General features: G+C 34.6%; 1 protein-coding gene across 3 annotated transcripts in view; it reads right to left on the minus strand.

The window, feature by feature from the left end:
* CHRM3 (cholinergic receptor muscarinic 3) overlaps positions 1–22,029 on the minus strand; it is a 315,579-nt gene that overhangs the window by 217,123 nt on the left and 76,427 nt on the right. For all 3 annotated transcript variants that reach the window (XM_058165805.1, XM_058165790.1, XM_058165797.1), the window contains exon 2: positions 14,190–14,385. The gene's annotated coding sequence lies outside the window, so the exon portion shown is untranslated. The remainder of the gene's footprint in view (positions 1–14,189; positions 14,386–22,029) is intronic.

Below are 22,029 nucleotides of genomic sequence, written 5' to 3' on the forward strand. Positions count from 1 at the left end.
ATGCTTATTTTTCTGCAACAAAATTAGCCCATTCAATGCAATCCCAAATAATGACTTCATTCAACAGCAACAACAACAAACTGGAATCCCTTATGTTATTGGTAATCAACAATATTTTTTCTCTTCAGGGTCCATGGTATTTTTTTCCTAACTATGTACAGTATAAGTCTCATCTCTACTTGCTGATCTAATTAGCTTTTTAAAAATATGCAAGTTTCAGGATATATCAGTATATTTTTTTCCAAAAACAAATCAAAAGAAAACAAAATTAGAGATTCATGTCATGCCACATAGGAAAGAGAGAAACTACTTAGGAAAAGTTGCCAGCTAGCCTGATTCTAAGTTATTTCCCGTATTTTGGGGACATCGAAGAGAATACTGGCTGTGAAACTCACCAACTTATTTCTATTAGGCTGCCTACAGAACAATGATAGAAGTGGCATTCTGAACAAGAATGAAAATTACAAACAAAAACAAATGGCACGTATAAACAATTAGAGGTAAGTGTAATAATATGATTCAAGGCAATCTTTAATTGCACAAGAAATGTCTTAGTAATTACTATTTTAATACATTTTTATTCCCCACGACTTGTCCCATGGATTTCAAGCTGGCATAATAGAGTCTCCCACTAGCAGTTTATCCTCAAAAGAGTCCTGAGAGCCACTGTAGTCTGGGAGATAGCAGCTGGTCCAGCATAACCAGTAAGCTTCTATAGCTGAGCAGATATACCCGGTTGTTGCTAAGGAACTGAGCACTTCCCTCCCACTGAGCATGTGACTGTTTGTTGGGAAGGGAAACTGCATTTTATCCACTTTGTGGGAAAATATGCTTATTTTTCTGCAACAAAATTAGCCCATTCAATGCAATCCCAAATAATGACTTCATTCAACAGCAACAACAACAAACTGGAATCCCTTATGTTATTGGTAATAAACAATATTTTTTCTCTTCAGGGTCCATGGTATTTTTTTCCTAACTATGTACAATATAAGTCTCATCTCTACTTGCTGATCTAATTAGCTTTTTAAAAATATGCAAGTTTCAGGATATATCAGTATATTTTTTCCAAAACAAAATTAGAGATTCATGTCATGCCACATAGGAAAGAGAGAAACTACTTAGGAAAAGTTGCCAGCTAGCCTGATTCTAAGTTATTTCCCGTATTTTGGGGACATCGAAGAGAATACTGGCTGTGAAACTCACCAACTTATTTCTATTAGGCTGCCTACAGAACAATGATAGAAGTGGCATTCTGAACAAGAATGAAAATTACAAACAAAAACAAATGGCACGTATAAACAATTAGAGGTAAGTGTAATAATATGATTCAAGGCAATCTTTAATTGCACAAGAAATGTCTTAGTAATTACTATTTTAATACATTTTTATTCCCCACGACTTGTCCCATGGATTTCAAGCTGGCATAATAGAGTCTCCCACTAGCAGTTTATCCTCAAAAGAGTCCTGAGAGCCACTGTAGTCTGGGAGATAGCAGCTGGTCCAGCATAACCAGTAAGCTTCTATAGCTGAGCAGATATACCCGGTTGTTGCTAAGGAACTGAGCACTTCCCTCCCACTGAGCATGTGACTGTTTGTTGGGAAGGGAAACTGCATTTTATCCACTTTGTGGGAAAATATGCTTATTTTTCTGCAACAAAATTAGCCCATTCAATGCAATCCCAAATAATGACTTCATTCAACAGCAACAACAACAAACTGGAATCCCTTATGTTATTGGTAATAAACAATATTTTTTCTCTTCAGGGTCCATGGTATTTTTTTCCTAACTATGTACAATATAAGTCTCATCTCTACTTGCTGATCTAATTAGCTTTTTAAAAATATGCAAGTTTCAGGATATATCAGTATATTTTTTTCCAAAAACAAATCAAAAGAAAACAAAAGATTTCTTTTTTTTTCTTTTTTTTTCTTTTTTTTTTTTTGCAAAATTTTTTTATTTTTCCATAATAATTCCCACAATTTGACCAGTGTACAATACAATCACTTATCCAACAATCAGTCCTATACTCAAATTATACTCAGTCAGGGCTGCTCGACTGCCACTCCCCCCTTTAATCCTTTCTTCCCTTCTCATCCTTCTTAAACTTCCCCCACCACCTTCTCCTCGCTTTCCTACTTCCCCTCCTCTTTCCCACTTCTCACTACCATCCTTTCTAACCCTCTATCTCCTTCTTCTCCTCCTCCTATCCTTTCTTCTCCTCCTTCTTTCCTCCCTACCCACCTACCTACCTACTTTCTTCCTTCTTTACTCCTCTTTCCTTACCCTTTCCTTCGGGAGTGTTTGCCGAGCAGTCCCGACATTACACCATTCCAACTTGTTTAATTCTACCATTATTCCTGTACAATGGCAACCAATCAATTTATAGTCTTCCCTTCCCGCCTCCTTCCCCGAGACTTCCCAGAACAGAATACAGGGTATTGTAACTAACAAACATAATCTAAAATATAACATAAAACATATTCCATTTCACACCATCACACTATCAATTCCTTCTTTCTTAAACTAATACATAATAATTCCTAACTTCACTCAAAAACTAATTGATATTTTTAATCTGATACTTATTTTGAATATAATCAATCCACTTCCTCCATTCCAATATATATTTTTCTTGTGTACAGTCTTTCAAGTAGGCAGAAATATTTGCCATTTCTGCTAAATTTGATACTTTACTAATCCATTCTCCAATTGTGGGTAAGTCTTCTTTCTTCCAATATTGTGCAATCAATAATCTTGCAGCAGTTATTAAATTCAGAATCAGTTTTGTCTCTATAACAGTGCAATCTGAGATTATTCCTAATAAAAGAACTGTGGAACAAACTTGATCTTCTTTTTCAAAATGTTCTGCATAATCCACCATATTTTAATCCAAAAGGCTTTAACTTTTTTGCAAGTCCACCATATATGATAATAGGTAGCATCCTCACAATCACATCTCCAACATTTTGCTTTCACATTTGGATACATACATGACAGTTTTTTAGGATCTAAATGCCATCTATAAAACATTTTATAAAAATTTTCTCTTAAATTTTGTGCTTGCGTGAATTTAACATTCCTCACCCAAATTTTTTCCCATGTTTCTAACATTATAGGTTGTTGAAAATTTTGTGCCCATTTTACCATACAATCTTTAACCAACTCCATTTCTGAATCAATTTCAACCAATACATTATATAATCTCTTTATATGCTGTTGACCTTGATCTTTTATTTGTTTTACCAGATTATCATCACTTTGCCTTATACCAATTTTCTGATCTATTTTCCATCTAGATTGCAATTGTCCATACTGGAACCATGTATAATTTCTTCCTTCATCCTCAATTTCTCCCTAGATTTCAACTGTAATTCCCCTTTTTCCATAGTCAAAAGCTCTTTGTAAGTGATAACTTCCATTTTTTGTAATATATTTATATTCTCTATCATATGTCTGGGGATGGTCCATATTGGTATCTTTCCATCTAACTTATATTGATATTTTTTCCAAATCCTCAACAACGCACTTCTGACCATATTATTCTTAAATGTCTTATCAATTTTCTTGTCATATATTACATATGCCATCCATATAACAAACCATAACCTTCTATATTCAAAATCCTTTCCTCTGTTAAATTAATCCAATCAGAAATTAAAGTTAAAACAACTGCATCATAGTACAATTTCAAATTAGGCATTTTAAACCCCTCTTTCCCTAACGTCTTGCATTATTTTTAACTTTATCCTCGGTTTTTACCCTTCCATACAAATTTATTAATCCTTTTGCCATTCTTGTAAATTTGCATCTTTCTTCAAAATTGGAATCATTTGAAACAAAAATAAAAATCTAGGCAAAACATTCATTTTTATAGCTGCCACTCTTCCCAACAATGATAATTGTAACTTCTTCCATTTCTCCATTTCTTTAATTACTTTTCCCCACAATACCTCATAATTGTTTTTATATAATTTTACATTCGATGCTGTAATGTATACTCCTAAGTATTTAACCTTTTTAACTACTTCATATCCAGTTATTCTTTCTAATTCTTCCTCTGATGTGTATTCATATTTTTAATTATCATTTTGTCTTCTGTTGATTCACTTTAAACCCAGATACCTTACTATACTGATCAATTGTCTCCATCAAATATACAGCTGAATGTATTGGTTGAGATAAAGAAACAACCAAATCATCTGCAAACGCTCTTAATTTATAATCTTGATTTTTAATTCTAATTCCTTTTATTCGATCTAAACCCTCAATAATATTTCCAAAGTTAGAATGAATAATAATGGTGACAAGGGACATCCTTGTCTAGTCCCTTTCTCAATCTTGAAAGATTCTGTTAATCCACCATTTACTATTATTTGAGCTGTTTGCTTTTGATATATAGCCTTAATTGCTTGAATAAAATAATCCCCAAATTGCATTTTTTCTATTACTTTAAACAAAAACTGCCAATCCAATCTATCAAAAGCTTTTTCGGCATCCAAAAAGAGGAATGCTGCTGAAACCTGGCTGTTTCCTTCCAAATATTCAAGTAAATTTACAATTTGTCTCATATTATATCTCATCTGTCTCCCCTTAATAAATCCTGATTGGTCATTATGAATTAATTGATTCATCAGTGGCATCAATCTATTCGCTAGTATCTTAGCAAATATCTTATAATCAGTATTTAAAAGCGATATTGGCCTATAATTCTCTGGTTTAACACCATCTCGATCTTCTTTAGGTATTAATGAAATAAAAGCTGTCCTCCATGAAGGAGGAGCTTCTCCTCCTTTGTATTCTGTTAAATAACTCCTTAAGTGGTACAATCATCTCATTTTGTAAATTTTTATAATAAGTAGTTGTCAAGCCATCTGTACCTGGTGCTTTATTCGCTTTAAGCTGCTTAATTGCAAACACTATTTCCTCTGAAGAAATTAATTGATTCAACTCTTCCTTTGATCTACTGTAATTTCTAAAATACCGTGGTCCTGTAAATATCTATCTATATCTTTATCACTAATCACATCTCTAGAATATAACTTAGTATAATATTCTAAAAAAGCTTTTTTAATCAAATTTTGCTGATATACTTCCTTACCTCTATATTCTATTTTATCAATTATCGTCGTTTCTGTTTCTTTCTTAATAAATATGCTAACCACCTTCCAGGTTTATTAGAATTATTAAACAAATTATGTCTTACATATTGTAAATTAGTTGCCACCTGATCTGCCATTAACATATTAAATTGACCTCTTAATATATTTATTGACTCTTTTGTTTTACTATCTCCTGGATTGCCTACCAATAACTGCTCCTTCCTTTTAATTTCCTCTTCTAGTTCTTTTCGCCTTTTGTGCAGTCTATTTCTATATTTATTATTCATCTCTAATAAAATTCCCCTCATATAAGCTTTACTGGTGTCCCAAACTATCTCTATAGGTGTCCCTTTATCCATGTTCAAAGAAAAAAATTCCTTCATTAGAGTTTTACATTCATTTACATTTTGTTCATATTTAAACAAGTTCTCATTCATCCTCCACGACCTCCTGGCCTCTTTTTCCCGATCTAACTCAATCCATACCGGGCTATGATCAGACAAGGTTCTAGAACAAATTTTTGTCTTCTTCACTCTGAAAAACAAATCATTAGTAATTAAAATGAAATCAATCCTAGAAAAAGATTGATGTCTGTCAGAAAAAAATGTAAAATCTCTCTTTTCATTGCGTTCTCGCCATACATCTCTCAATTCTAAATCTTCCATCAAATCAAAGAATGCCTTTGGCAGTTTTACACGATTGGAAATATTTCTAAGACTTCTTTTATCTTTCTGGGTATCCATCACTCCATTCCAATCACCCATTAATATATAAGTTTTATAATCCCAAGATGTTATTCTTTTATGTAAAAACTTATAAAATTTTTCTTGTTGTTGATTTGGTGCATAAACTCCTATTAAAAGTATTTTCTCCTTCCAATAAAAGTTCAATAGCAATATATCTTCCTTGATTATCCGCTTCAATTAATGTTGCAGATAAATTACTCTTTATATAAACAACTAGTCCATTCTTCTTTTCTGTAGCAGATGCAACAAAATGTATTCCCAATTTGAATTTATCAAATATTTCTGGTCTAATGTTCTAATATGTGTTTCTTGTAAACATACAATGTCATTTTAAATTGCTTCAAATAATGAAATATCTTTCTTCTCTTTTGTGGTGAGTTTAATCCATTGACATTCCAAGATAAAAGTCTAATTGCCATTATCAGCAATCGAAACTTTTGAAGCACCAGCCGCAAATCATATCTTTCTTTGGGCCTTGCTCCTCCCACTGTTTCCGTCTTGGTAATAGCAGATTGAGCCTGTTGAGCCTTTTCTTCTTGTTCCTTGCGTTTGACAGCTGCTCTTGTCATCCTTGGCTCTTTTGGAATCTCTGATCCCATCTTAGACACATCCAACGCTTGTAAACGGTCTTCTTCCATTACTATCACTTCTTTTTCTTTAATTTCACCTTCCTTTCTCCTACCATCCGGAGATGGTGGACTTCAGCCTTAAGCACATAAGCATAAAACTCTTGTGCTTTACTGACTGTATTAAGACGATGTGCTTTCCTTCATAGTAAACTATTATACCAATTGGGATGTCCCATCTATACTCAATCTGACGTTTTTAAGTTCGTTCACCAAAAAGCAAACTCCTTCCTACCTCTCAACATTTTGGGGAATTTCCTTTAGTATTAAAATATCTTGGCGGCTGCTTGAATCTTGTCTCCTTTAAAAAAGCTTGTAAAATCTCATTTCTCACTGTTCTAGTAGTAAAATAAATAACAATGTCTCTGGGAAGATTTCTTTGTCTTGCTATCCAGGAATTCACGATAAATTTTATCAATATAAAATGCCACATCTACTGGCCGAACTGCCAGAATCTCTGCAAAGGCCTCCGAAAAAATTTGCTTCAAATTCTCATTTTTACATTCTTTCAGTCCACGGATTCGTAAAGCAAGTTCCATTGCTCTATATTGTACCAAAACAATTTCATCATCAACTTTATCCATTTTACTTTGAACTGCCTCAATCTCATTTTCCAATTTTAAATTAACTTTCTTTATTTCTTCTACTTCCTGCTCCAATAAAATCACATTTGATGCCAGACCCTGTACTGCTGACACCAAACCTTCTTTAACTTCTTTATTTCCAGTTTGAATTTCTAACATCTGTTTTCCATCTCTGACATTTCTTCTGTAATTAATTTAAACTTATCCTCTATCTGGGAAGTTTGCCAATTCATAGCATCGTTAAGAGATTCTTTCATAAATTCTTTCAGGTTATCCTGAAGTGCTTCCAAATTTAGTGATTTTGTATCTGCTGTATGTGCTGGAGAGACTCGGTGTTAATGTTCCTGGGGTTTTGTAGCAGTTGACTTTAATTGTTTTGCTGCCATCTCTTAAAATTTCTCTTTAACTTAATATTACGTATAAACCTTTTAAGTCTTTTTTTCCCCCAGTCTCAGTATCTCTTCTCCCTTCTCATTACAATGTTTAAAAAAAAAAAATTTCCAGCTCGCCTCAGCAATAAACAACAGACAGTGGGACTTGTAACACTTTCCTTTTCAACTGTGTAGCTCATTAAAGAACGATCGCCATTTTCACTTTGAAGTCAGATCCAAAACTTAAAAAAAAAATAACAGGGAATTGATTGATTACTTGCTTTTATAATTAGAGCTCTCCTGTTTCTGTTCAGTCCGGTATTATCTTCTTTAAGTTAAAATTGGTCCCGGCTAATATTACGTATAAACCTTTTAAGTCTTTTTTTTTTTAAATCAGTCTCAATATCTCAATCTCTTCTCCCTTCTCATTACAATGTTTAAAAAATTTTTCCAGCTGGCCTTCAGCAATAAACAACAGACAGAGAATTGTAACACTTTCATTTTCAACTGCGTAGCTCATTAAAGAACGATCGCCATTTTCACTTTGAAGTCAAATCCAAAACTTAAAAAAAAAAAATAACAGGGAATTGATTGATTACTTGCTTTTATAATTAGAGCTCTCCTGTTTCTGTTCAGTCCGGTATTATCTTCTTTAAGTTAAAATTGGTCCCGGAAGTTGGTCGCGGCAATTAGGTCTGCCGGAGCAGGAAAAAAGCCTCAGATCTGGAGCACTTTGAAGTTCTGAGGGGGCTTAACCCTTCGAGCCCCCTGGTATCTTCCAGGAGCTCTAGGGAAGCTCTACCTCTGCTTCCTTTTGCTCACCACCGCTTCTTCTCCCGAAGAGGGGGGTTTCCGAACTGCTGGACAGCTGATTGTCGCTGTCTTAGCAGTCCAACATGATCCAGAGGTTGGTGACCAGAAAGATCACCTCCATTGCCAACGGAGCCAACCAGGAAGTCCAAAACAAAAGATTTCTAAAGGTTATACTTTCAAAGAACAACAAAATCAGATATACGGATGAAAATGATCACATTCATTATATTTATAAATAAAAAGGGGGTTAAAATCCATCAAAACTATGATCTCAGTGCTAGACAGTTAAATGACAGAAACTTCCAAACAGCAAAAAAAGAAAAGAAAAAGAAAGTATACTATATATAGCATGAAATTCACAATATAATCAAGATTAATTAAGTGTAAGGCTGCCTAAGCAGCCTTAGTCTAGGCCACTTGACTCGATGGATGTTTATCTTGAACATAGTTATGAAAACTAGGCCATTAGGAAACAGATAGTTGAAAAAGAGCCCTAGAAAACATCTAAACTAGAACAGAATAACAACCTGCCAAAAATATTCTTGACATGTAAAACTTTATTATCATATTTACAAGTATATTTAGTATTTAAAATAATTGACTGGAACATAATTTTCATGAGCAAGGTTTTTTAAATTCCATGTCAGCGATCTCCGTATTTGTTTCCCAGTTTCTAAGGATGGCACAACTGAGTTGGAGTATTTTCTTTTCCAAAAATGAAATGAATTTGTCTAGCAGTACAGCATTTACAACTCTATTTTTCAAGTTTGCCTCAAAAAATAGTAATACTAAAAATTATGTTGCAAGGGAACTGATGTCTTAGAGAAACAGCTAGCAAGCCACAACTTTTTGGTGGCTGATACACAGGTAAAAGAGATTGAAAAATGAGGACTCTGAATATGCTGTTCTGGTTACAAAATTTAAAGAAGATGCAACAGAAACGAACTGGTTCATCTTCCATGAACTGGTATCTCAAAAGTGACACAATCAAAGTGGGCCCTAGAGAAAGACTTGTTTATTGAATGCGTAATTAATGTGGATGTTATTTTTCAGTACAGTGCTACCAGCTTTCCTGTCAAACAGACAAGAAGTGGTCAAAATTGGCAATGCTCTATCAAATCCTGTTCCTGTCAAAAGTGGCGTTCCCCAAGGCAGCGTTCTTGGACCAACACTCTTCATATTATATTATACATATTATATGTATATTCATATGTATTCATATTATATTCATATTATACATTAATGATCTCTGTGACCAAATTACAAGTAATTGTGTTCTCTTTGCTGAAGATGTCAAACTATTTAACACCACCAACAATACAGCTACCCTTCAAAAAGATCTTGACTTTGTATCTGAATAGTCTAAAACTTGGCAACTCCAAATCTCTACCAGCAAATGTTCAGTCTTACATATTGGAAAAAAGAACCTAAACACTAAGTACAAGCTTGATGGACATTACCTTACAGATGACCCCCCACCCTGTTAAAGACCTTGGAGTTTTCATATCAAATGATCTAAGTGCCAAAGCCCACTGTAACTACATCGCAAAAAAGGCTTTAAGAGTTGTAAACCTAATCTTGCGTAGCTTCTTTTCCAAAAACACTACACAACTAACCAAAGCATATAAAACATTTGCTAGACCAATTCTTAAATACAGCTCGACTGTCTGGAACCCATACCACATTTCTGACATTAATACAATTGAACGTGTCCAGAAATATTTTATAAGAAGAGTTCTCCACTCCTCCGAATACAACAAAATACCTTATGCCACCAGACTTGCAATCCTGGGTTTAGAAAATTTAGAACTCCACCGCCTTCGACATGACCTGAGTTTAACTCATAGAATCATCTATTACAATGTCCTTCCTGTCGAAGACTACTTCAGCTTCAATTGCAACAATACACGACCACACAATAGATTTAAGCTTAATGTTAAAATCTTTCTCCAATCTTGATTGCAGAAAAGATGACTTCAGTAAAGAGTTGTTAATGCTTGGAATACACTACCTGACTCTGTGGTCTCTTCCCAAAATCCCCAAAGCTTCAACGAAAAACTGTCTACTATTGACCTCACCCCATTCCTTAGAGGTCTGTAAGGGGCGTGCATAAGAGCACAAGCGTGCCTACCGTATCTGTCCTATTGTTTCCTTTCATTATATCCAATCAATATAGTCGTTACATACTCATACTTATATATATGCTTATATACTGTATAGTTATTTCATGCTTATGCTTATATATATTGTGTGACCAAATTACAAGTAATTGTGTTCTATTTGCTGACGATGTCAAACTATTTAACACCACCGACAATACAGCTACCCTTCAAAAAGACCTTGACTTTGTATCTGAATGGTCTAAAACTTGGCAATTCCAAATCTCTACCAGCAAATGTTCAGTCTTACATATTGGAAAAAAGAACCTAAACACTAAGTACAAGCTTGATGGACATTACCTTACAGATGACCCCCACCCTGTTAAAGACCTTGGAGTTTTCATATCAAATGATCTAAGTGCCAAAGCCCACTGCAACTACATCGCAAAAAAGGCTTTAAGAGTTGTAAACCTAATCTTACGTAGCTTCTTTTCCAAAAACACCACACTACTAACCAGAGCATATAAAACATTTGCTAGACCAATTCTTGAATACAGCTCGCCTGTCTGGAACCCATACCACATTTCTGACATCAATAGAATTGAACGTGTCCAGAAATATTTTACAAGAAGAGTTCTCCACTCCTCTGAATACAACAAAATACCTTAAGCCACCAGACTTGAAATCCTGGGTTTAGAAAATTTAGAACTCCACCGCCTTCGATATGACCTGAGTTTAACTCATACAATCATCTATTACAATGTCCTTCCTGTCGAAGACTACTTCAGCTTCAATTACAACAATACACAAGCACACAATAGATTTAAGCTTAATGTTAAAATCTTTCTCCAATCTTGATTGCAGAAAAGATGACTTCAGTAAAGAGTTGTTAATGCTTGGAATACACTACCTGACTCTGTGGTCTCTTCCCAAAATCCCCAAAGCTTCAACGAAAAACTGTCTACTATTGACCTCACCCCATTCCTTAGAGGTCTGTAAGGGGCGTGCATAAGAGCACAAGCGTGCCTACCGTATCTGTCCTATTGTTTCCTTTCATTATATCCAATCAATATAGTCGTTACATACTCATACTTATATATATGCTTATATACTGTATAGTTATTTCATGCTTATGCTTATATATATTGTGTGACAAAATAAATAAATTAAATAAAATAAATCTCAAATGGCCCATTTGAAAAATTATATGTCCATAAGACTGGCTGTAGCACAAGCAAGGTGCTAAGAAAGACATGGGCACACATAAAAGCAACCTTTCACCATATACTAGAATTCAATCCATAATCATTAAACCTACATTTCAAATCATAAACAATAAATACATTTTGTCCTATATAGCAGGGTCTCCAGCTTTGGCCCCTTTAAGACTTGTGGACTTCAACTCCCAGAGTCCCTCAGCCAGCAAAGCAAAGCTGGCTGAGGGACTCTGGGAGTTGAAGTCTACAAGTCTTAAAAGGACCAAGGTTGGAGACCCTAACTATATATAACTAATAGCTATATAGCTACCGCCATCTTCAGCATTCTGTTTTGCTATCAGGTTTATATAAGGTCATCAAGTGTTAGTTACAGAAGGACAAATGAATGGCAAATATTGAGAGATGTATCACTGTTTACATAAAAGTTTGAAATGTTTATATTTTAAATTGGCACATATAGAAACATAGTACTTGAGACATTTCTTTTCAATTTTTTTCATTTTATTCATAATGTTACAATGCAAATTTCAAAAAAAATGGAAAAAAATACAAGAAAAAAGCAAAACTAAACAAGAAAGACGTTAAAAACTTGTGCATAGAAATGGGGAGATTATAAATTCTTGTCCTGCCTTAGGCACAAAGCCAGCTGAGTGACCTTGGCTCAGTCATTCTCTCAGCCCTAGGAAGGCAAGCCATTTTTGAAAATGTTGCCTAGAAAATGGCAGAGACTTGTCCAGGGAGCCATCAGAAATTAAGACCGATTTGAAGCCACAAATATAAATCTATATAATGCTAAAACTCTCATTATTGTGACCTTGCACTGGATAAAACAATGGGCAACAATTTTTGAAATAAGGTGCCTCAAATGGACTAACTTACAGAAAATGTCCAAAATCCAGAACCCATGACTCCTGAGGGAATGAAATTTGGGGAAGTTGTGGCTGCTACAGTGTTATTGACTGCTGTTACATAACTGCTGCAGCCATGTAATCTCCATTTTAGCCATGTTCATGACAATTTCTAGTCAGTCTCACAATTCCTTGCTCTCTCCCCTACCTAGCAGTAGCCATTTATCTGCTGCTGGGAAGGGAAGCAAAGGGTGATCTTCAACTAAATGGGAAAGGCAGCAGAAAGTCAAAAGTCACTCCTACTCTCACATTTTTATTGCTCACCCTTGGTCAATCTCTTTCTCTGTTTAGATAAAGAAATACTTCTGAAACAATGAGCCAATGGGGCACAGCTTACCTAACATATTATAGCATTTTCTACACCTGTATGGAGTCGGTCTGAAAAGTCCAACATTTTATATAGGTAATTTGCTTTTTCAAACAGAAATAATAGGATTCTATTGCATTTTGTCAACGATAAAGTTGCTTGATTTATGACCCCAATAGATCCAGGAATTTTCATCATAAGTCATGATTGTCACAAATCAAGACACCCACATGATCAGATCCAATTTTACAACCTTATTGTGCTGGTCATTAAGTTAACACTCTGCTTGTTAAGTGAATCAATTCATTCCTATAAGAGTTTTTTTGACAGAAACCATTAAAAAAAACATGGAAACTGGTAAAAACAAATCATAAAACATGGTCATGTGATCATTGAATGCTGTATCTAGCCATAAAGGTTAGCCCAGGGGTCTGCAAACTTGGCTCTTTTAAGACTTGTGGACTTCAACTCCCAGAAGCAAAGCTGGCTGAGGAATTCTGGGAGTTGAAGTCCACAAGTCTTAAAAGAGCCAAGTTTGCAGACCCCTGGGTTAGCCAATTGCCAAGCACTCAAAATGGAGTCCTGTGACTGTGAGAAGATTTTTTTGGAACTCTGGAACAGAGTTATAAGTAGTTTTGAATGGGGTCCATTGTAACTTTGAATGGTTGCCAAACAATTGGTCGTAAATCGAGGACTACCTGTACTGATGATAAATCCATACACCAACATTTTTTTTTAACAAATTCCAGGTAACTCTAATTCAATAAGCTTTTCAGACATGGCAGTTTATTGTTTCATCTTTTGTAGTTTGGGGGCCACATCTGCAAATTATGAAGGTTTTCATTTTGTGGTTTTGCAAGATCAGTACTGCAATATTTTAAAGGCACAATCCAAATATAGTCTCATAAATTATTTTTTATTTGGTATAAATATTTGCTTGATCTCATCATTCAGAAAGAGTTCTCATTCATCTAGGCAACCAGGATCAAGATGGCCCATCTCTGACAATTTGCTTCTTGAATAAGAACAGGCATGTATGTGAGATGGGTAGATACATGATACATGATACATGATACAAATAAACAAGCATATAATATCTGAGTATGATTCAGTTTTATGGAAGGGAGAAGAATGAAAGTATAATGAAGATAAAGGAAGGAAAGTCGGAAACTAATTATTCCACAGTAGCAAAGCCATATTATTATTGGTCTCAATAAATCCTATTTTATTTGTATTTTAGAGTGATTTGAAAAAGTTTTGTTTAGGAAATAACTCTGTTCAGTCAAAAAATAGTTTGGATGTTATATACACTAGTAGAGCATGCAACAACTCTGATTCATTTGGTGCTCTTTCCAGAATCCGCACACTGAAACTGAGAAATCTACTACTTCTAACAGTTTAATAAAACAACTTACCATCATAAGTAAAAAGAAGACCTGGTAGTCAAGGAATGAATGTTTGTAGAATTTCACTGCCAAGTTAAGTACTGTATCATTTTTGCAAGAAGCCGTCTAAGTATTTAAGACTGAGAATGAAGAAACAAAAACTTGGAATCATCAGGATCAGAGGAGTCATTTTCTTTGAATCATTTTCTTTCTTTTCTTGGTACACCTATATAAAAAAAGAAACATACAGATTTCAATTGTATGACAGATCTAATTGTGAAATCCATAACAATGCAATAAATGTAATGTTTGGCCTTTTTTTTCACAGCTGTAATCAAGAGTATTGATGATTACAGAATTTGATTAACAAATTCATTTGAATCACAGGTCTCTGATGCCTAAAGCAGGGGTCTCCAACCTTGGCAACTTTAAGCCTGGCAGACTTCAACTCCCAGAATTGAAGACCCCTGGCCTAAATTGGCCAGGGGTCTCCAAACTGAAGATTTGGAGACTTCAATTAAATTGAAGGTTCTGGGAGTTGAAGTCCGCCAGGCTTAAAGTTGCCAAGGTTGGAGACCCCTGGCATAAAGAATACCACATTTAAAAGGAATTGAAATAATTCCTCCTTATCATTCAGGCCTGTAAAGAAGTTCTGTATCCATATTGAAGGGAGAAGTCTGAGAAGTCAATTGTTCATTAGATATCTAAATGCAAAAGTATGCAGTAAATGAAAAATGGGATAGAAATATCAAAACCAAAAGCTGCTTTAACAATAATGATGCCACCTCACTGCTTTTTGTTTATGTTCTCCCCAATGTAGCACTTGCCTTTTTATCAGCTGCATCACTCTACTTGCTTATGTTTAACTTGTGGCTGAAAAGACATTAACACCCCTTTCACTTTTACTACTCCCACATGAGGCCTCTCTAACCTATACATATGCCTTTCATTTTTGTTATCCATTTTTGTTATCCAAATTCCAGAGATTTCCCAACCAATAAACCTGATCCTGTTCATTTCAATCCAATGTTTATGACTAGTTATTTTATTAAATCCTTTTTTTTAACAGCAGTGCAGTGTTCCTCTGCAGATTTGATAATCACCATCTCCAGCCACGTAATTAATACAATTGTTGATCCATGTAATGATAGTTTCTAATCTGGTTTGGAGCGAGTTATGAATACCGTACTTTCTGAATATGATAATTTAGCCAATTATGAAGTCATTTTAAAAATTGTATAATTTAGCCCATATTTTACTATTTTAGTAACGACAATATATTAAGAGACTGTTGAAAGCTTTGGTGAGGTCAAGGTGTAGTAAATCCAAAGCAGTTCCCTCTTCCCCATTTTTTAAAAATAATCTAGCATTACTTGTTTGACATATCCATCTTGACTCATATTAACTATTGTGTTCCTTTCCAAATGTTCAAAAGTTATCCATTTGATACTCTGTTTTAGACCCAGTTTAGTGTAGTGGTTAAGGCATCAAGCTAGAAACCAGAAGAAACTTGAATTCTAGTCCCATCATAGGCACAAAGCCTGATGAATTTGGGAAAGCCACTTCTGAAATCTTGTGAAGAAAATTACAATGACTTGTCCAGGCAAGAAATCTACATTGACTCAAAGGCACAAAAATAATATCATCATTATCATCTGTTTGAAGACTTTGATTTTGTCATCTATAATTTCTCAGGTGTTTCTTCACCTTTTTGAAGGTAGGCAAATTGATTACTTTTCTCCAGTTTTCTGGGACAACCTCCTAGTTGTCCAAGAGGACTCAAACACTATTGAGCATGGTTCGGCAATAATTTCTCCTAGTTTCTTCAATACTCTAGAGCAATGTTTGACACTGAAGTGCTACAGATTTTCAGAAGATATTGATATGACTACAATTTTTATTGGAGTATTTGGGTTCCATTTCTGCTGTGTGCTGACCTAAATTATATGATAAAATTCAATATTTGCATAGAGAATAATGAATATGCAAAATATGCAATTTCAAGTTGATAATTACAATTTAATCAATTTAATCTAATTCCATTGTGAAGCAGGAGTTACTTAAACATAATACTGGTAAAAGAGTTTTTGCATAGTTTCTCAGCATGAATTTCATAAAAACATCCTACTCAGATTTTGACAGAAGAATTTTGCTTTCATCTGTAGGCACTAAGGAATGACTTTGAGATTTGAATTGATTTGAAAATACTTGTTTGGGTTGCAAATCTATTCATTTGCACAATGGGAGGCCAATTATTTAATCTGCAAGAAGAAACAAATGAGCTTCAGAATGATGAAGAATCAAGGCAAATCTTCTATGGCAGAAGACATCAAACTACGTAGCTGCAGTGTGAAATTTCCACTCCATGGGGGAAAGCAAAGCTTCTTTATATTTGTTTTTCATCTTCTTATCTCTTTGAATTAGTATTAGTTCAGTGAATTCCGTACTAATGAAACATCAAAATCATTTGGATGTTGTTATTTTAGTGATTTAGGAATGCTACTATCCAGGTTTCCTCCAGATATTATGAAGTTAAGTGAAAACTACCAAGCTCAAGGATCACACTAGCATCTTATAATAGATCTCATTTTATTTACTTTACTAAATATGTGTATGTTAATGGAGCATGCTAATAGTATGTAATCTAAATGCAATTAAAATGCATGATAAAAGTAATCAGTACAATGATTAAAAAATCTTATGTCAAATTTTACTCATATTTTACATGCAGGAAGCATTAGCAAGTAGATAGTGTGCAAAGGCATAGGGGTTTATATAGAAGCACTGAGTTGAAAAGTTTAGGTGATACTTTCCTAGGATATAATTCATCTGACCCCGGATACTTGAATTTATCCAAGTTAGCTATGTTCTTTCTTACTCTTTCCTTATTCTTGTAAGCCTACAATTTCCCCCCTCTCCTAATGGCATAATGATAGCTTTTTCATTCCATAAATTAACTTGTCAAAAATAATTTCACAGAATATTAGGAGAACATTATGATAAAAAGTTCAGTTTGGTTTCTGACCCTATTCCTCTTTTTTCCTTTTAGTTATGGTTTTCATTATTCAATATGTTATAACAGATCTAAATCATATATCATATATCTCAATAAAATTCAAGAAATAGACATATGTTCTCAATATATGTTCACATCTCTTTGCATTCTTCCACTAATGTTCTCCAGCTTATGCAGTTAAACATAAGAAAATAACATCTCTGAAACTTCACGCTTCAATAGACTTTTACATAAAACAGAAAAACAAATCTAAAATAAACCAGTTGGAATATATATTTTTAGGTATTAGTTAAATATACTATCAACATTTTCATCGAAATATTTTCCAAAAAAGGTATTGCATTTTGCCCCAAACAATGTTTGATTATGAATAGATATGACTGCCTACAATCATACAATTGATGCTAACTCTTTAGATCTATCTCAATATATCAGCTCCATTCTTAGATCACATCCCAGTATTACCTGAGACAGATTTTTCTCTAATTTTTCTAAAGAGATTTTTTGTTTGATAGAATTGTTCAGATACAAATTTCTCCATCTGAACTAAAATCTATTTTCTTTAGAAGGAAATGATGGATAAAAACAGGATGGATTTTGTATCACACAAAATTACTGATCTTTACATCGATGTATACTAGGTTTTGTTGATCTAAAATAAACCTCTCTATGCTACCATTTGTTCATTGGTAATCTATTTTTTTACACATTCATTAGTTAATGGCATTCATTGAGGAATCCCAGGCAAGAGAAAACAAATACATAGGCTATATTATACAGTACACAGATTTTCCATTCTGGTAGTAGAACAATATGACTGCTCCAAACTCCTTTTCTAAAACAAGTGCCTAAAAATTGTTGATGTTCTTCGATGCTTAAAATTATTTTTTAAGATCAAGTTCTAAAAGTATTGCATTGTTTAACATAAGTACTTTGCTCTTTCTGTACTCACTCCCCACCCCCCCTCCCTCTCCCTCCCCCCTCTCAATTGCAGCCCTGGGTTTCTTCTGCTTTTAGTGTGGGGAATGTCTAATTAAGATCCAGTACCTTACATTCTTATATTGCTATTAATATTAACCAACCATCTTCCATTTTCAAACAACAAAATCTCCAAATATAGCAGCAGCGGCATTTTCTTTTTAGTGCAGTTCATGTTAGGAACCCCCAAACACTGAAGACTTTTTTATTAGAGAGTAAGCCCCACTGAACATACCAGTTCTTAATTTGTAAGCACTTATACAATTGTAAGTAAAGCATATTGCAGCGTATTATTATTTCACATGTTCATTAGGCTTATTTTTAACTGTTCAAGTCGTATTTTGAATCGGTTCCTAACAATTTTACAGTAAGCAAACAGAGAAGACCTTTCAGTAATGCATACTTTTGTCTCTGTGTTTTCTCTGTGTATGGTACAAGGGAGTTAAAATAACAAGTCAGTTTTCAGCTATGAAACGTTGGAATATATGGTTTATCACTGTTATTATTCAATCAATTTATATTCTGCCTTTTTTGCCCCCAAAGCATTGAGATTGGTTAGTAATCCAGATAAATGCATTGTCTCAGTAACTGAATCCTATTTCAGCAGTATATCTGAATCCTGTGTAGCAATATATTTGGTTATAACACTTATTATGGGTTTTACCCATAATAAAGGAAGAGAAATCTGATTTTAAGGAAAAAAATTGAAACCCTTTCAAGGAAGAATCCAAACATCAATTCAGAAAAAAAGAACTTGGACAGGACAGTCCTTTTTAGGTTAGCAATATCAAATCCAACTCAAGCCAGTCTGGAAAAAAGGTACCCAGTTTACAAAATAATTTCATCTTCGTATAACATGGTTTCTTACATACATTGACAAACACATCTGGATCCCTCCTTCTAAAGAAAGAGCAAAAGAGGAGGAGGGAAAAACATAACAGAGTTAAGATAAAAAATATGGATATTGATACAAGGAAAAGACCAAAATGAAACGGAGAAACTGGATGGAAGTGATGCAAGGGAAAGAGTGAAGAAAAGAAGACTGGCAAATGCCCTATTTAAAAGGTAACACCTCTTTGATTTAAGCCAAATTTCTGCTGAGTGTTGTTCACTTCCCATGTCAAATTTAAAGTGCTATGATTTCCTGGTGATCTCCTACCTAAAATAAAAGAGTTGCTGCCATCAGCTGTATAAAACTAGTGAAACCCATTAGGATCTTTCTCAGCACCTGCCAACAAGAGCAATTTAATCTATTCTTCATAGTTACCCATAGTCTGCAATAAAGTTGCCCCCTTCCTTGCTCATTTCTTATTTTAAACAGTATTTTCTATTCCAACCAGCAAATATAAGCTAATTGCAGCTAATTATGTGTCACTCTTCCCAAGTAGACCAGACAGGAAGCAGACCAAATGAATTAATTCTATTTTATTATAAGGCTACATTAACAGAATCTTCCATGTATGAAAGTACAAACCTCCTGTCTTTCTTCTTACAAGCTGATAATTTTTTTGGGGGGGGGGAATCAATTCTAAGTTTCCTTCTCTGCCTGTTATGCAGCTGCAGGCTCCCCTTCCCCTTTTATCTGATTGTTCTCTAGGTATTGTCTCTGCCCTGTCTCTCAAGGTCATTTCCACATTACATTACATAGCTGTGATGGCGAACCTATGGCACGTGTGTGCCAGAGGTGGCACACAGACCCCTTTCTGTGGGCATGCACGCAGTTGCCAGCTGCTTTTCTGGTTAGGGTGTGCATACGCATGCCAGCCTGCTGGTCTTTGAATTTCCGGCACGCATGAAGACCAGCTGGCAGCCGCATATGCATGCAGCGAAAACCAGGTGGAAACCCAAAGACCAGCTGGCCAGCATGAGCACCAGTCAGCTGGTCTTTGAGTTTCCGGTGCTCTGGCACGCGTGTTCAGGTTTGGGCACTTGGTGCCGAAAAGGTTCACCATCACTACACTATAGGAAGAAAAACTCTTGCAGGTAAACCATCTGTATGACTTAAAATATATAATTCATAAGCACAAAAATAAAGCAGCACCTATTGAATAGAATTATAGGTTGCTTCCCTTCCATCCTGAATAGTTTAAAACCAAGGTTATGGGTATTATAGAATCCAACCTCTAATTATATTCCACTTTTTAAAAATCAGAAGATTTTGCAGTGGCCAAAAATGCATTTCCACACTTAATGCTAGTGCCAACTGTGTCCATTTCTGAAGGTGACAAACAATATTGGATCAAATTTACAGCAAGTCATTTCTGGATGAATGAAAGCTGCCAACAATTTTGTTTAAATATATTTGCTGTTTGAACTTTTTATAAAATTACTTCTCTATATATTTTAAAACCCTTTTAGCAAAACTCTATGGAATTTGCAGCAATATTCCCACCCCCCCTTTAAGTTGATAAGACCTCCATTTCAAAGACATAGGTGCAAAAGCTTTGTGCAAGTAAAATCTTTAAAGTTTAGGATTAAACTATTATAAGGAATTTGAAAGTCAAGAACCAGGCACACAGGACCTTGAGAATAAAAATTATAAAATCCCTGACTCTTAAGTCTTTCAACACTGGATGACTTACCCATCACTTACTTTTACATCTCAGTGCTTAAGTCTAGAATTAAATAAATGGAGCAGATTCAGCAGAACCTTCAGAAGGAGTATAGGTGACATGAAAGGGCAGGAAGACTAAAATTAGGCATCTGTCTTCAGTACAAGAACAAGCATATGGCACGTTTGTCTCTATTTTCAGTTGTGAAATGTTCAAGGATGACATAATTTACTATCAGTAATGACAATCATTAAAATTTCACAAGGAGGAAAGCTCGGTCGTAATTGTCATTTTCCATAGAATCATGTATTGGAATGACACTAACTTCATCCCTGTGTGCCAGTCTTATCTATTTAATGAATATTTTATTGTTTGCAGGATAGAATAGAATAGAATAGAATAGAATAGAATAGAATAGAATAGAATAGAATAGAATAGAATAGAATAGAATAGAATAGAATAGGGGACAAGTGTAATTGGGAACACAAGAAATTTGTCTCCTGTGTAGATCTGTATATCTACAAACCTACATATCTACACACTATATATCTCTATCTACAGTTGTAGATATTTTCTCAGCCCTCTTTCTGGCTTGTGCAGTATACTGTACAGATCCTCAATGAAAGGCAGGATGGTGCAATTGTTTTTTTGTTTTATTTTTTGCAATCCTAACTATCCACTGAAGTCTGTACCTGACCTGTTTGGTTGCTGTACCAAACCAGGCTATTATAGAAGTACAAATTACACACTCAATAATTCCGCTATAGAACTGTATCAACAGCTCCTGGGGAAGTCTGAACTTTCTGACTTGACAACATTCTTTGTTGTGCCTTTTTAATGACACATTTAATGTTAGGTATCCATTTCAAATCATGGGAGATTATAAATTCAAATCCTGGGAGATTATAAATACTGATTAGATATTCATATAAATATTTTTCTAAAAAGCCTTACATATTTATATATTTAATACATAAATAAGGTTTATGAAAAACCCTAACAAATATAGGCGTATCTCTCTACTCTTAGCTACTCTTCTCCTCACCCTAACGAATTATGAATAATTAAAGCAAATTTGATGACTTGAACCTTTTTAGAGATTTAAAGTTACAGAAGAGAGAAAAAAACCATGTTTCCAGGAACGGGCATAACTGGTACACAACACGAAGCTGTGCAGTCATGACTGCCACTTGCTCTTTGAAAAGAGTCGTGAGTTTAGGAGGAAATCCCTGAATGAATATTGGGTTTGTCTGGGGCAATACAACCCCTGTAGTAGCAAAGATGGCATGATCCTAAAATGGAGGCCACAAAATCCAAAGTCTAC

The sequence above is a fragment of the Ahaetulla prasina genome, chromosome 1 (assembly GCF_028640845.1).
Source record: "Ahaetulla prasina isolate Xishuangbanna chromosome 1, ASM2864084v1, whole genome shotgun sequence".
NCBI lineage: Eukaryota > Metazoa > Chordata > Lepidosauria > Squamata > Colubridae > Ahaetulla > Ahaetulla prasina.